The sequence below is a fragment of the Scyliorhinus canicula genome, chromosome 9 (genome assembly GCF_902713615.1).
Source record: "Scyliorhinus canicula chromosome 9, sScyCan1.1, whole genome shotgun sequence".
NCBI classification, from domain to species: Eukaryota; Metazoa; Chordata; class Chondrichthyes; order Carcharhiniformes; family Scyliorhinidae; genus Scyliorhinus; species Scyliorhinus canicula.
In genome coordinates, this window is record NC_052154.1 from 53,889,611 (window position 1) to 53,905,125 (window position 15,515).

A 15,515-nucleotide genomic window follows, 5' to 3' on the forward strand; every position below is an offset into this window, starting at 1 on the left:
TATGCTGCATGAGGCAGAAGAGCATTCCTTAAAGCATAAATCTCAGAAAGAATTCAGAGCTTTGAGGCTCAAAATACAGCCATTAGAAACTATTTTCAAACAGGGAGATATGACATACTATAAAAGAGATGGATTTAACTAATGGAAAAGACCAGGAAAGGTTACCAGTACAGCTGGTAAAACAATCATTTTGCAGCATGGAAACCACTGTTTGGATACACTCATTAAAATTAGTGGGCACAGATTACAAGTCTGCATATATTCAAAAGGGGTTATTGAATATGCTGAGGAATCAGGTACTTCTCATATAAATGCTACAGAATTATGAGGACCAGATCGCAGAAATTGACAAGGTATCAGAAGAGTGATGCAGTAATTTTGAAGAACTGGTGAGGCTATTTGTCCCAAAGGACAAGTGCCAAAAGTTGGCACAAAAGTGACATACTTGCCAGAAGATGCCAGTCAGTGGAAGGATGTAACTATCATTGGTGGAGCAGGAAAGGCCACAGGAAAATATGAAAACTAATTGAATATTTTAGGACTAGACTTGGTAGATTTAGAAAGGATGATTCCAATGGTGGGTGTGTCCGGAACCAGGGGTCACAGTCTGAGGATGCAGGGGAGACCATTTAGGACAGAGATGATGCAAAATTTCTTCACCCAGAGAGTGATGAGCCTGTGGAATTCATTACCACAGGAAGTAGTTGAGGCCAATACATTGTATGCTTTCAAGATTTAAATATAGCACAGTAAGTAGTCTTACAACACCAGGTTAAAGTCCAACATGTTTGATTCAAACACTAGCTTTCGGAGCACTGCTCCTTCCTCAGGTGAATATAGCACTTAGTGCAAATGGGATCAAAGGAGATGACAGGAAAGCGGGATTAGGCTATTGAGTTGGATGACCTGCCACAGTCATAATGAATGGTGGAGTAGGCTTGAAGGACTGAATGGCCTCCTCCTGCTACTATTTTCTATGTTTCTATGTTTTCTATGAATGTACAAAACAAAGGAAAGAAGGTTAGGCCCAAGGATTGGGAACATGGAGTACATAAATGGAGAGCACAGAAATGTAGTGTCAGTTCAGAAAGTAGGTCTGGCAGTGAGCATGCCCATAGAAAGAGATCAAGAACTGTTGAAAGGAAATCTTACAATAGGAGGTGCAGATGACGTAGTAGCTGCCCAGAATGAGATAGAAGGCACGATAGAGGGCGCAGCTTAACAAGGTCAAGAAATATGATACAGACTAGGATTTAAAAAAAAAAATGAATTTAGTGTACCCAATACATTTTTTCCAATTAAGGGGCAATTTAACGTAGCCAATCCACCTAATTGCACATCTTTAGGTTGTGGAGGTGAAATCCACGCAAACACAGGAAGAATGTGCAAACTCCATATGGACAGTGACCCAGAGCTGGGATCGAACCTGGGACCTCGGCGGCGTGAGACTGCAGTGCAAATCACTGTGCCACCGTGCTGCTTACAGACTAGGACTGCTATAAGGAGCAGAAGACTATATGATTGAGGGGTCTTAGTGGTTTCCAATAAATTAGATGATAAATTAATAAAAGTTGCAAAACAGCAAGAACGGAAATTGGCCCCCGCCATGATTTTAGCATTGGAAACTAATGGGGAATCCCACCCAAAAAGTCCCTTTGGGAGAACGTCCACGTTATGAAAAGTGTCAATGAAAATTAAAAGAGACTACGGATTTACATAGCAAACCTAAACAAATGCTGGAGAACTGGGAGATTGACACGGTCAAGTGGCTTGACGGCAATTACCAATTATCTGACTCTCTGATGAACAAAAGGGTAGTTCGAAAAAGTTATTAGGAATTGAAGAGCTGCATCTTTTCCAATAAGAAAACGAATGTGAGGGTGGATATTTAAATAAAAGTGGGAATTAGATCCATTTTTGTAGAAATGAAAATATAGATAAATAAAGGGCATATGGGTGGCTCTGTGGTGTGTCTTGATGGATAAGTGATTGTTGGACACAATAAACTTGAACTTGAAGACATCAAGACTTGCTTTCTAGTTCTTGTTGCAGTGTAACCTTCAGAGCCCAACACGATCCTCTTCCCCATAGGGGGTGCATTCACCTGCGCAAACTGGCAGATTCTTCTCGCCAGTTGCACGTAGTGGCAGGCCTGTCATTACTGAGGTAAACGTGAATTGACATTCTAGCTGGGGGGGGGGGGGGGGGAAATATAAGGTATAAATGCTTTATAATTATATTGCACAGTGGTTAGCACTGTTGCTTCACAGTGCCAGGACCCAGGTTCGATTCCTGGCTTGGGTCACTGTCTGTGCGGAGGCTGCACTTTCTCCCTGTGTCTGTGAGGGTTTCCTTTGGGTGCTCTAGTTTCCTCCCACAAGCCCCAAAAGACATGCTTGTTAGGTGAATTGGACATTCTGAATTCTCCCTCAGTTACCCGAACAGGCGCCGGAGTGTGGCGACTAGGGGATTTTCACAATAACCTCCTTGCAGTGTTAATGTAAGCCTACTTGTGACACTAATAAAGATTATTATTATATTTAAATATATTCTAATGAGAGATGCCTGCTGTGCATTTATAGGGTTTTCAGTGATTCCTTACCAGAAGCCTCGCAACTTCACAAGAGCGCATAAGAGAATGCTTGCATGATGTCATCAGAGATGACTTCATCAGCCATTTGCGCAGTTAACTGGGCAGTGTAACATCACAGCCTGTCATATTAACATCTCCTGAATAAAGCTATTAGTTTTTTTCTTACGCCTCTACGGCCTCCTAAAGTGAATCCTGCGAAAGTCACACAAGAAAACTGGCGACGAGGAAGCCAGATAACGCTTGGGGCTGCTCAAATGCAACACAGAAGAAAAGAAAATAAGAATAAAAAGTGTCACAACACAAAAACTGGTGGCAAGGGAGCTGAACAACAGTTGCAGCCATCCAGAGGAATATAAAAACACCAAAAATTCAAAGGAAATAACTTTGGGCAGGAGCTCACCACATGCTCCACCCTAAGCGCACTTGATAGCTGTGAGTAGCAATTACTCTGGAACAAACGATTTAGAGCTGGGTGTGTGTAAAACACAAAGAAAAACAGGCTGAGCTCAGGATGTGCCTTGTTTCTGGAGAAAGGAAGCAAAATAGTGCTAAATATTTGTGGCACATTGTGCACATGCAGGTCCTTCTGCAGAGAAAAGTGTATTGATGTAAAGTACAATTGAATGGACAAAGGGCAGATTTATTCTTGCACATTATCAAAGGAAATTATCCGGCACTAAATGGGAAGAACTTGGTTGGAAAAGGTCAGGTTAAGTCGGGCTGAATCAGGCCTTACCAAAATCCGGAAGCTATTGTTTTCAACAGTGATCTGGGAAGTATGAAGAATAACACAGTAAAGTTGAAGATCAAAGAAAGTCAGGCGAAATGATAAAGGCTACGTTAATTCTTTACACAATCAGACCTAAAGTAGGGACAGAATTAGAGTGACTAGTCAAGATGGGATTCTTAGAACCTGTTAACATGAGTGAATGAGCTACACTGATCATGCCAGTCATGAAAAATCATGTATTCCTCCGGATCTGTGATGATTTCACTAACTATCGATCCTGTACTCTGCAAAATATACCCTCTACCCCTGATTGTTGACCTGTTCAAAGGGTTGGCTGGAAGCAAACACTTCTGATCTTATTTAGTAAGATCAAAATCAGTCAAGCATATCTACAAATGAACGTGGATCAGGATTCACCACAGTTCCTGATGATTGTAACACACAAGGGTGATTTTGATTCAAATGCTTACCATTTGGCATCACCTGCTCCAACATTGTTCAAATAGGCTTTGGACCAAATGTTAAGCTTGTTAAATGGAGTCCAGGTTACTGGATGACATTCTGGTGACTGGGAAGATCAAGACTCGGACAGGTCTAGGGATATGTTACAGAAGAACCTGAATAAGGTGTGAAGGAACATGATAATTATCTTTCATAATGCACAATGTTATCCTGGCCAGAAACATCAAGCTGGGTGCCAGGCTGGAAGAAGAAATTCAGATGTACAAAGAGGGGTGACATGACAAATAGGAGAATGGTTATGGAAGAAAATCTGTTGGTGGCTCTGAGAGTCATTCATTAGGCTATCAGGGAGGAGACGTCTGTCTAACTCAAGGGTTTCCATTCCAATAGCAATTCTGTCTCTATCTTCTCAATGCCCTCCACCAATCAACTGCCTAGAGAGCTTATAATTGTTGCACTGAATCTCCAAGCCTCCTGCGTTGTCCTCTGCCCTATCCTCAGAAGGCCTGATGTAAAATATCGCTGTTTTAAAAAATATATATATTTTTAATTTTTCCAATTAAGGGGCAATTTAGCGTGGTCAATCCATCTACCCTGCACATCTTTGGGTTGTGGGGCTGAGACCCACGTAGAAACGGGGAGAATGTGCAAACTTCACATGGACAGTGATCCGGGGCTGCGATCGAACCAGGATCCTCGGTGCCGTGAGGCAGTAGTGCTAACCACTGAGCCACCATGCCACCCGAGGAAAATCTCTGTTTAATGCCATACCTGGTCAGTTTGCTGTAATCATTTACTTCAACTCTTGAGGTTTTTTTGTCTTGCTTTCTGATGATTTTTGCTTCAGCTTCTTCCTCAGAACATAGACACAAGAACGCAACTAAGCTATTAGAAATTGTGATTCAATAATATACGCTAATCATCTGTATAACAGCAGTAGATATCCAGAGAAGCAGCTAGACTAGTGTTATTCATGTGGAGTAAAGGGGACAGCGTAGCAAAGGTAGGTTTGATTCTATGCTGCTATACACAGTACCATTCCAATTGCTGAGGACCCAATGCTGAGTTAGTGCCAAAAGTCAGAAAAAGGGAAACCAATGCAGCGATAACAGAGTTGTTTCCACTGAAGCAACTTGTATTTTGACACCACAGGAAACATTCTCTGTTTTTCAGTCCATGTGGATAGAATTTGTATGTTGTTTGTCCTTGAATCAGAATCAGAAATGTCACTTCATGATGTCATGAATCCCTCAGACATTTTACCAGAATTTTCTCTGCATTGAAAGCTGTATCAGGCACAAGATCATTTGGCACTATCTTCAATTATTGTACCATTAATCTTTCAAAGAACCTATTGTCCACTTATCTCATTGCCTTTTTTTCTGGAATATGGAAATAATTAAAACCAAACCTGTCAGATCATTTGCCTCTCACATTAGTCATACCTCATATCCAGCCTTGATAAATCCATTCTGAGGGTATGGGGAAATTTGAGGAACTTTATGGTTACTCAATTATTCCTTACAAAAGTATTAACTTTACCGATGCTAACATTTGGAAAATTATGAGCTGGGTTTTGTGTTGCACCATGTGTCATCTATCAAAGTCCATCCATTGAAAATGTCTCCAGCAAATCTATAACATATCTAACGTGTCTTTGTGAGTCACTGCACAGCACAGAGCAATAACCTGGCAAAAAAGAAAGCAACCCAATATCAGACTTTAAATATGTGAGGAAATCAGGAGAGTTGTAAACCGAAAATTAATGAAGGTGTAACATACTGATTAAATGTGTGCAAGTTTTTTGGTACATTTGATCTTTTTGGTTGCTATATATCATTTCTTCTCAAGTTCGCACTAAAATAGGAAATGTCTCCAGGAAGTGTGTCCTTTCAGAAAGCACCAGACAAAGTGAGAAGAATGTCAAGGTCTTGTAAATAAACAGCTGGCATGCAGCATGTGCAGATTCTCTCCCTCTTTTTTAGTGCCATCATGCTCAATCCATTTCTGCCAGCCTGATAGCACGCAGCATAATTTAACTGTAATTGATAATGTAAGGGCAGATGGAGCGTGGTGTCAGCTCCTGCTCACGTTCTCTAGGGATGTTTCTGAAATCAAAGCAGATGGTCCAATTGCTTCTTATTTATGTGTTGCTGCAAGCTCCTCCGCCTCCAGGATAATGGATCATTATTGCCTGCTGTGCACAAGAAGCAATACGCTTTCAAATCTGGATCTCCTCGCTTAAACTCCAGTGCAATATTTCATATCATCCAGCATTGCCACACTTACCAAATCTCCTGACATTAATAATAGAAACAATCACATTCCGACTATTCTCTTTATTTTCCTAACCAAAAAATAATTTGTCATTGCAATGTCCATAATCTACTTTCCCTTTTAACTCTTTTGCATTCCTACACTCTGGGAGATACTTCCATGAAGTTTGCATTGTTTGCCACAAAATTGTGTTTTCAGCAGTTAAAAACTGCTCCCAAAATGTTCCGAGCTGGGCAAATGGAAAAAGGGTGCTTTTGAGGGTCAAAGGTAAAAATATTTGCCGGCAAATGAGAAATGATCAATCACTGATTATTGCTATGTAGCAAGTCCCACAAGGTCAGAACCAGTAAAGCAAGATTGATTAAGCAATCTTATACTATTCCTTCAGTCCCTTAAGTGCAGCTGCCAAGTAACTCGGTTAAAGTTTTGTAAGGTCAGTCAACACATAATATATTGAGTACATTTTGTTAAGTCTCAACAAATATAATCAGTGCATGTCGCGGCTTTGCAGCAACTAGTTATTTAACACAACAGCAAAGAAACTTTCACTAAGGTCATGATGTTAACATCTCAAGACCCACAATTCAATATGTTTTTAACCATTTGTAACCTGTAACCATTCATTTCCTCATCAATTTATCAGTAGCCCAATTTATTATTAAACAGGTAAGGAATAAATATCTATCACTCTATTTTAAATGGAAATTCCTTCACACTTCCTGCATTGATTATTGTTCAATACCGAGATACCACTGCTTAAATTCCCCCTGTTCTCTTTTCTTTCGTCTCATAAAATGGTTGGAAACCTTGTTGGTGACAGGTGGGCAGGGTGTTTCAGTGGTTAACATGGCTGCAGCAAAGTTAGATTTTTATCTTCTTATTGTGTAGGTTTTACATTTTGCAATAAGTCAAGGAAAAGCAGTCCCATTTTTGGACCTTTAGCAGGAGTATCCCTTTAAGTTTAAAAGTCAGGTTTGGAGGAACTCATCAATTACCAGGTCAAACTCAATACAGATTTTTGGTATGAAAATTTTAAACAAATCCAGAAAGAAAAAAAACAATTAGGTGTTATAATCAGCAATGACATTTGATGCACAAGTGAAGTGGGCAAGTTCGGTTTTGGAGCACTGCTCTCCTGGTATTTATACAGCTGATTTTCAGTGCTACAGACATGAAAATTAAAACATGTTTTGAAAATTCTATGACAGCTAAATGACTTCCATAGCTCTGCCAATCATTTAACAGTTAAGGACAGAATTCTATGATTACTATTGCTGCCAGGAATTGCTGTTTTGACTTGTATCTTCTGTAACTGCAACAACCATTATTGTTCTCAACACTCCCAGCGGGACACCATTACATGCCAGGAAGACAGGGTGAAGCAAAGTTGCCTTTTCCCTCAAAATATTTGATGGTTCGCTTTCGTGCTAAAATTCTAATATAAGCAGTTCTTTTATCATAATTTTCGTACGCCATTCCACTTCAGAAAACACAGTTTCTTTCTTCTGAAGTGAATTGAAACAGAAATTCAAAGAAATAAAGATTATTTTTTCAGGAATTTATAATTGGACAGCTCTTTCTGAGGGCTGGGGCAGGTCCAATGGGCTGAATAGCTACCTATTGAGCTGTGAGGTCCACTGAATACACTGAGAAAAGAATCTTAGCACAGCCACAGCATCAAGCAATGGTGCTTGAGTTGATATTCATGACTACATGACAATGATAATCGTTTCCTGTACTCTAGGGCTCAGTTGATGCACTGAATCCCCTCAGTATATATTTGTGGAGGCAAAGTTGTGTCCAGTCATTGGCAGCATGTAATCGAGAGTTTCCAGATTGGAGGGAATGATTTTGACTATAAAATCAGATTGCACACAATCAAGGAATTACAGGCACCAATATTCTGAGGAACATCATAAGGCTCCTTACCAGGGACAAATCGCAACACACTGATCTCAGTCCCTCACATAAAATCACAACACACTGATCTCAGTCCCTCATATAAAATCACAACATACTGATCTCAGCCCCTGATATAAAATCACAACACAGTGATCAAAATGATTGATATAAAATCACAACACACTGATCTCAGTCCCTGATATAAACCACAACACACTGATCTCAGTCCCTGATATAAAAGCACAACACACTGATCTCAATTACTATATAAAATCGCAACATACTGATGTCTCTGATATAAAATCACGATATACTGATATCAGTCCTGGATTTAAAATCACAACACACTGATCTCAGTCCCTGATATAAAATCACAATACGCTGATCTCAGCCCCTGATATAAAATCACAACACACTGATCTCAGTCCCTGATATAAAATCACAACACACTGATCTCAATTACTATATAAAATCACAACATACTGATGTCCCTGATATAAAATCACAACACACTGATCTCAATTACTATATAAAATCACAACACACTGATGTATCTGATATAAAATCACAACACACTGATCTCAGTCACTGATAAAAAATCACAACACACTCACCTCAGTCACTGACATAAGATCACAACACACTTATCTCAATCACTGATATTAAATCACAACAGACGGATTTCTGTCACTGACATGAAATCACAACACCCTGATTTCAGACATCAATATGAAATCACAACACAATGATCTCAGTCACAGATATAGGGGGTGATCTTGAACCTGCATTAGTCATTAGTGATAATGGCGGCGTGGGTGGAAATCTTGGCGGAAATCGGAAATCGTGATTCTCTCTTCCGAGATTGCAATTTCTAATTTTCCAGACCCGTTAGCAGTGATGTGACATCTGCTGTAGAAGGCCAGGGCCTCATTTTTATACATTCTAAAATCATTAATGAACCCTCCACCCAGAACTTCCCCACTCACTGAGTATTCATTGGCCGCCTGTGTGACATCACACCGGCGTGATTAACAACAGCTGTGTAAAAATGAGATGTGGTGACCTCAGGGCCGAAGGTGCTATGGGAGGTGAGTGCTCAGGTCGCTATTACTATCCAGAGTGTCAGTCAGAGAGGGGTCAGGGGAGACTCATGGGGGACCTATATAGGTCGACTTGGGGCCAGTGAGGGTTGGGGTTAAGTCTCGGCACCTAGTGGCCCTTCATGTCTGTGAGCCTCGAAGTTTAAAGGAGTCTGGCAGCTGATATGGAGGCAGCGCTACCCATGTCCTCCTTGCTGGGTTTGTGATGATGTAACTGTTGAGGGTGTACCTTTTCAGAGTGGCAACTGCAAAGTGGATGGGAAAGTTGAAAACATAGGGTCAGCATCAGAGGTGACTATGAGGTTCTTGGATGGTTCTTAACAAGAGAGGTTAAGCTGCCCGGATAGAATGGGGGACTCTGAGAAGGAGTGTTTTCCAACCTCATGAAGACTAAAGACCCTCACACGGGGTGGAGGATGACTCAGTGAAAATTAATTCCACTCAGGGCATGAGCTGAATGGTAGTTCGAGGCCACTAGTTATGTAGACTAGGCTGTCAGGGATTAGTGTCTGGGTGGCTGGCTGCTCCAGATGGAAGGCTTGTTTAATCCACTGCCCATGTTCACTGGGGGAATTGGGGTGCCCTCTGTGAATGAAGTTGACATATTAATTGCAATCTTCCTATGAATCACATGTGCCTCGCCTGCTACAAGAGGAAGCCAGTTGCCTGATCCCCGGCTATTCCTTGGTATGTCAATTGTGACAATTTAGTCTACATGAGTCACCAGGCCTCCCATTCTGGTGGTACTGGATTTTCAATCCGAGATTTAGGGGATCAAGGAGCCTATGTCAGGCCAATTATTGCATCCAATGGTCCATGAGGGGGATGTGGTGCTTCACTTTGTGAATGTCTACATTACCCTTCCTGGCTGGCAGCGAACGGCTTTCCTTGAACAAGTTTCCACTCTTCTCAGCTCCATCGATAAGGATGAGGCATTGTCCTTGGATGGAGGGGAGAGGATTTCAACTTTACCCTCGGGGCTAGGAACTTTCTTGGTGCCCAGCACCGCATGCCAGGAGTGGTGACGTTGAGGGGTCTGGCCAGGTCCCTGGGCTTGGTGGATATCTGGGGACATCTCCATCCTGACTCCAGCGTATTCAGTAGCGTGAGACTTGGAGTCGGAGTGTCCAGAATTGGCGGCCTTTATATTTCAAGGGTGTACAAGTTCCTCATTCCTTCAATTTCTGAGCAGCAGGTGTGATGCTCGGACCAGCGCCTGGTGTGGGCGGACCCTGTTCCATTCTGCACTCGGACGCAGCCTATGTACTGGCACTTCAGCAACCTGCTGCTGGAGGATGAGCGGTCCCTGGGCTCATTTCATCACTTTTGGGCCAGCTGGAGAAGGAAGAGGGAAGGCTTCTCCTCCTTGAGTCTATCGTGTGATGGGGGCAAGACTCACATCCATGTCTTCTGCAGAAGAATGCAAGATGGTCGACAAAGAGGTGGAAATCCAGGGTTGAGGAATTGGAAAAGGAGGAGCTTGACCTGGAGTCACATCTCGGTCAGCCCGATGAGGATCTGGCCTTGCGGCTTGTGTATGAAGAGAAGAAGGGCGTGCTGAGGGACCTATGACTCGCTGGGTCCTGCAGCTTGTGCATGAGGTCATGGATCCAGTTCCTTAATTATCTGGACCACAGCTCCCCTTTCTTCCATTCACTGGAAAAAAGACACGGGGCAGGATTCTCCCCTACCTGGCGGGGCGGGCCGTACTCGCGTCGAGGAGTGGCATGAACCAGGGCGACACGGTAGCATAGTGGTTAGCACAATTGCTTCACAGCTCCAGGGTCCCAGGTTCGATTCCCGGCTTAGGTCACAGTCTGTGCGGAGCCTGCCCGTTCTCCCCGTGTCTGCATGGGTTTTCTCCGGGTGCTCCGGTTTCCTCCCACAGTCCAAAGATGTGCAGGTTAGGTGGATTGGCCATGATAAATCGCCCTTAGTGTCTTAAAAGGGTAGATAGAGTTACTGGGTTACAAGGATAGGGTGGAGGAGTGGGCTTAGGTAGGTTGCCCTTTCCAAGGGCCGGTGCAGACTCGATGGGCTGAATGGCCTCCTTCTGCACGGTAAATTCTATGAATTCTATGAACCACTCTGGCGTCGGGCCACCCGGAAGGTGGGGAATCCTCCGTACCTTCAGGGCTAGGCCGGCGGAAGGGCTTGGCGCTGCGTCAACCAGCGCCGAAGGGCCTCCGCCGGAAGGTGCGAGCTGGCACATGCACGGGAGCGCCAGCATGTGCTGGCGTCATCCTAGCACATGCGCAGGGGGGTTCTTCTCCGCACCGGCCATGTGGGTCCTGATTGCGCACCAGACCACCGTGGGGGCACCCCCTTGGGCCAGATCCCCCCCCCCCCCGAGACCTGCAGGTGGGTCGCAGGTAGGTTTCTGGAGGCTCGTGGCTCTCGGTTGTGGTGTTCCCGATTGCGGGAGGAACGGCCAACTACCGTGTCCGGCCTTTGAAAATGCTGCCAGAAACAGGCTTTTCAGATTACCGGGCATCCCATGTATGCGTGCCGGATCAAGCAGTGTGCAGGCCTGGTGCCCAGCTGGGTTGACAGCCTCCTCCTGACATCAGCACGCTGGCCAGGGCTGTTATTTTCTCAGAAAACGACCAAATCCTCCCATCTACTAGTGCCTAGTTCACCCGTGCCCACTAGGTGCCTACAGTGTCTCTCTCTTCCTAATCCTCCTGCTACGTCTAGGTGAATCCTCAGGATCCACAGCTGAGGTTGAGGTGTTCTGCTACCTCCCACGGCCTGCTGCCTGAGATTACCTTGATGAGTGTCCCCTGGGGCTAGGATCATGAGGGTCCAGGCCTACTTTCAGGCTACATGGGTGTTGCAATGCTGCTCTCCTCATTGTGCGGAGCTGGAGGTGCATTACTCACAGAGAATGGGGTGTCAGATGGGCTGGACACTCCAAGGGTCTCCTAGGTGGAAGACTCCAGGATGCGCTGTTGCCGATACCCTTCTCTTCGCTGCCCATGCTCCTCCCTGGGAGAGTGGGGCAGAGCTTGAGATCGAGATGCTTTACCATCCTCTGGCACTGACACTCATAAATGCCCACTAGTGCCTGCACCATGCAGTTGAAACCCTGCATCATGGAGCTCAGGCCCGCAGCCATGCTGATCAAGAGCTGAGCCATGGAACGGCCAACTCCTGCCATGGAGTTCATATCCTGCACCAAGGTCTCCACTGAGGATGACCCCCCTCACAACGTTGGCCTTGTTTTGTAGGAGTGAGCATACCATCTCCTCAGGTAGAAGGGGACTCCTCTGGTCAGCATTGCAGCTCGAAGAGGAATTCTGTCACCCCTTCCTGATGCTTGCGACTCTGTCTTTGTAGCTCCAGGAACTCCAGGATGAGCTGACCCAGGGGCACGTCATCGGCCAAGAGTTCAGCAGAGACCTGGGCTCTGGCATCCCTCCGAGTGTCCCTGCCTCTGCCTGTTGTGGGTCTTCAATTGCAAAGTACTCACCAGTGAATGATCCAAAGGCCTGCCTCCGAGGTAATCCCACCAAGATTATTTGCTTCTCTGTGCAGACCATTGGAGAGAGACCCTTTCATGAACAACCCGAAAGTCCTTCTGTCTTGTCAGACTCAACTCTTATAGCAAACTGAGGTTAACTTAAAATTTTATGGCAGACTGCAAAACTATAGGCAGACCTGGCTCCTCCCATGAATTAAGTCATCTGTATCTGTAAGCATAAGGCATTCTACAGTCTCCTCTCACCAAGTTGTGCCATGACCTGCTCAGCTAGGCCTAAACACAATCTTTCATAAAATAATTATACCCCGGTGGACAGCACGGTGGCACAGTGGTCAGCATTGTTGCCTCACAGCGCCGAGGTCCCAGGTTCGATCCCGGCTCTGGATCATTGTCTGTGTGGCGTTTGCACATTCTCCCTGTGTTTGCGTGGGTTTTGTCCCCAAAAGCCAAAGATGTGCAGGGTAAGTGGATTGGCCACGCTAAATTGCCCCTTAATTGGAAAAAATGAATTGGATACTCTAAATTTCCAAAAAATAAATAAAATAAAATAATATAACTATACCCCAGTGAACTTCCAAAATCAAAACAATGTTCCATCTCTGTTAGAAAGTAAATTGTTAAAATCAATGATCATTTCACCTCTGCGATGCTTAAACACAGCTTTAGGAGAAATACTGCCTGGATGTATTTGAACCCAGGGCTTTTATAACATTACTACAGTACTACAAAATATAAAACATCATATATAACAATCTCCTACATTCATCACACTGATACAAGTTCCTGCTTGATGATCAGATTCATGGTAAAAGATACTGCTTGAAGAACCAATCCCTGGTAAAATATGCTACTTGATCACCTGACGCTGATAAATTTTATCGTTGATGTTCTGATCCTTGGTGAAAGTTATCGATTGACGATCCAAAATCTGGTAAAAGTCACTACTTGATGATCAGATCCCTTGTAAACATTTTTACTATGGATGCTGGAATCTGAAACAAAAACAGAAAATGCTGGAAATCTCAGCGGGTCTGGCAATATCTGCGGAGAGAGAACACAGCTAACGTTTCGAGGCTGGGTAACTCTTTGTCAGCGCGAGAGAACTGGAAATAGGATGGCATTCATACTGTAATGTTGGGGGGTGGGTGGTGATGGTGGTGGTGGTGAAGCAGTAAGGGCTGGAGGGAGGGCCAGCGAGAGGTGGAAGCTAGGGAGAGATGACAGTGATGTCGTAGACAAAAAGACAAAGTGAATGTAAATGGCGGCAATCATGGCAAGGAGGGTGCTGAAAGCGGGACATTAAGATATTAGAATGTGTTAATGGCAAAACAAAGGTAATCAATGTGTCAAAGGACAACCTGGAACAGGGAACAGATGTTACTGATTGATCATCAGATCCCTGGAAAATATTATCAACTGAAGATCAGGCCCCTATAAAGGAGCAGCACGGTAGCACAGTGGTTACACAGTTGCTTCACAGCTCCAGGGCCCCAGGTTCGATTCCTGGCTTGGGTCACTATCTGTGCAGAGTCTGCACTTTCTCCCTGTGTCTGTGTGGGTTTCCTTCGGGTGCTCCGATTTTCTCCCACAATCCAAATATGTGCGAGTTAGGTGGATTGGCCATGCTAAATTGCCCTTAGTGTCCAAAAAGGTTGGCGGGGTTGCTGGGGATAGGGTGGAGGCATGGGGCTTGAGTAGGATGCTCTTTTCAAGGGTCAGTGCAAACTCGATGGGCCAAATGGCTTCCTTCTGCACTGTAAATTCTATGATTCTAAAAGTTGCTGCTTGATTGGTAAAAGTTACCAATTTTTTGTTTTGTTTATGGGCATCCCAGGCTGTGCCAGCATTTATTGCCTATCCCTAATTTCCCTGTGGGGGCAGTTAAGAGGCAACCATATTGCTGTGGGTCTGGAGTCACATATAGGCCAGACCGGGTAAAGATGGCAGAATTCCATCCCCAAACAACCGATGGTTTTTTATGACAGTTGACAATGGTTTCATGGTCTTCGTTAGACATTTAATTCCTGATTTTTATTGAATTCAAATTTTCCATCTTCAGTGGTGGGATTTGAACCTGGGACCCTAGATCAGTACACTGGGTCTCTGGACTACTAGTCCAGTGATAACACCACTATGCCACCACCTCCCCATTGATGATCAGATCCCTGCAAACGGTTACTGCTTTAAGGTCAGGGCCGGGATTCTCCAAAATCCCGGCAAGTGTTGACGCCAGCGTAAACACCGGATTGTTTCATGTCGGTGTCAATGGGCCTCTTGGCTCAGCGATTCAGTGGGCCACAGGGGGCCAACATGGCGCCAGAGTGCTTCACGCTGCTCCGGCGCCGATACGCGGCCCTGCACTGCCGACGCTGGTCCGCTCATGCACGTGATGGCCATTTCTGCGCTGGTGCATGTTCGTGGTGGCCGTTTCCATGCCGATTCCACTATAATCTGAAACAAAAGCAGAAAATGCTGGAAAATCTCAGCAGGTCTGACAGCACCAAAGTGGGAGTGGAAAATCCTGGCCTTTATTTCACTGCATTTGCTGCTAAATCTAGATTTTTGGTTCCATATAAACAAATGTATAAGGAGTCACTCATTCGGCCCTTCAAGCCTGTTCAACAAGATCATGGCTGATCTGACTGTGGATTGAAATCCACTTTCCTGCATGACCCTGATAAACTTTGACCTCCTTGTTCGTCAGGAATCTATCTACCTCTCCCTTAAAAATATTCATTGATCCTGCCTCCACCATTCCCGGGGAAAATAATTCCACAGATTCACAGTCCTCTGAAGAAGAAAAAATACTTCTAATCTCTGTCTAAAGTGGGGGACCCCTTATTTTTAAACTGTCCCCCCAGTCCTGTTCTCCCCTACAAAGGAAAACAACCTGCCAGCATCCACCCCATCGAGTCTCCTCAGGTATTACATGTTTCAATAAGGTAAACTCTCAATCTTCAAAACACC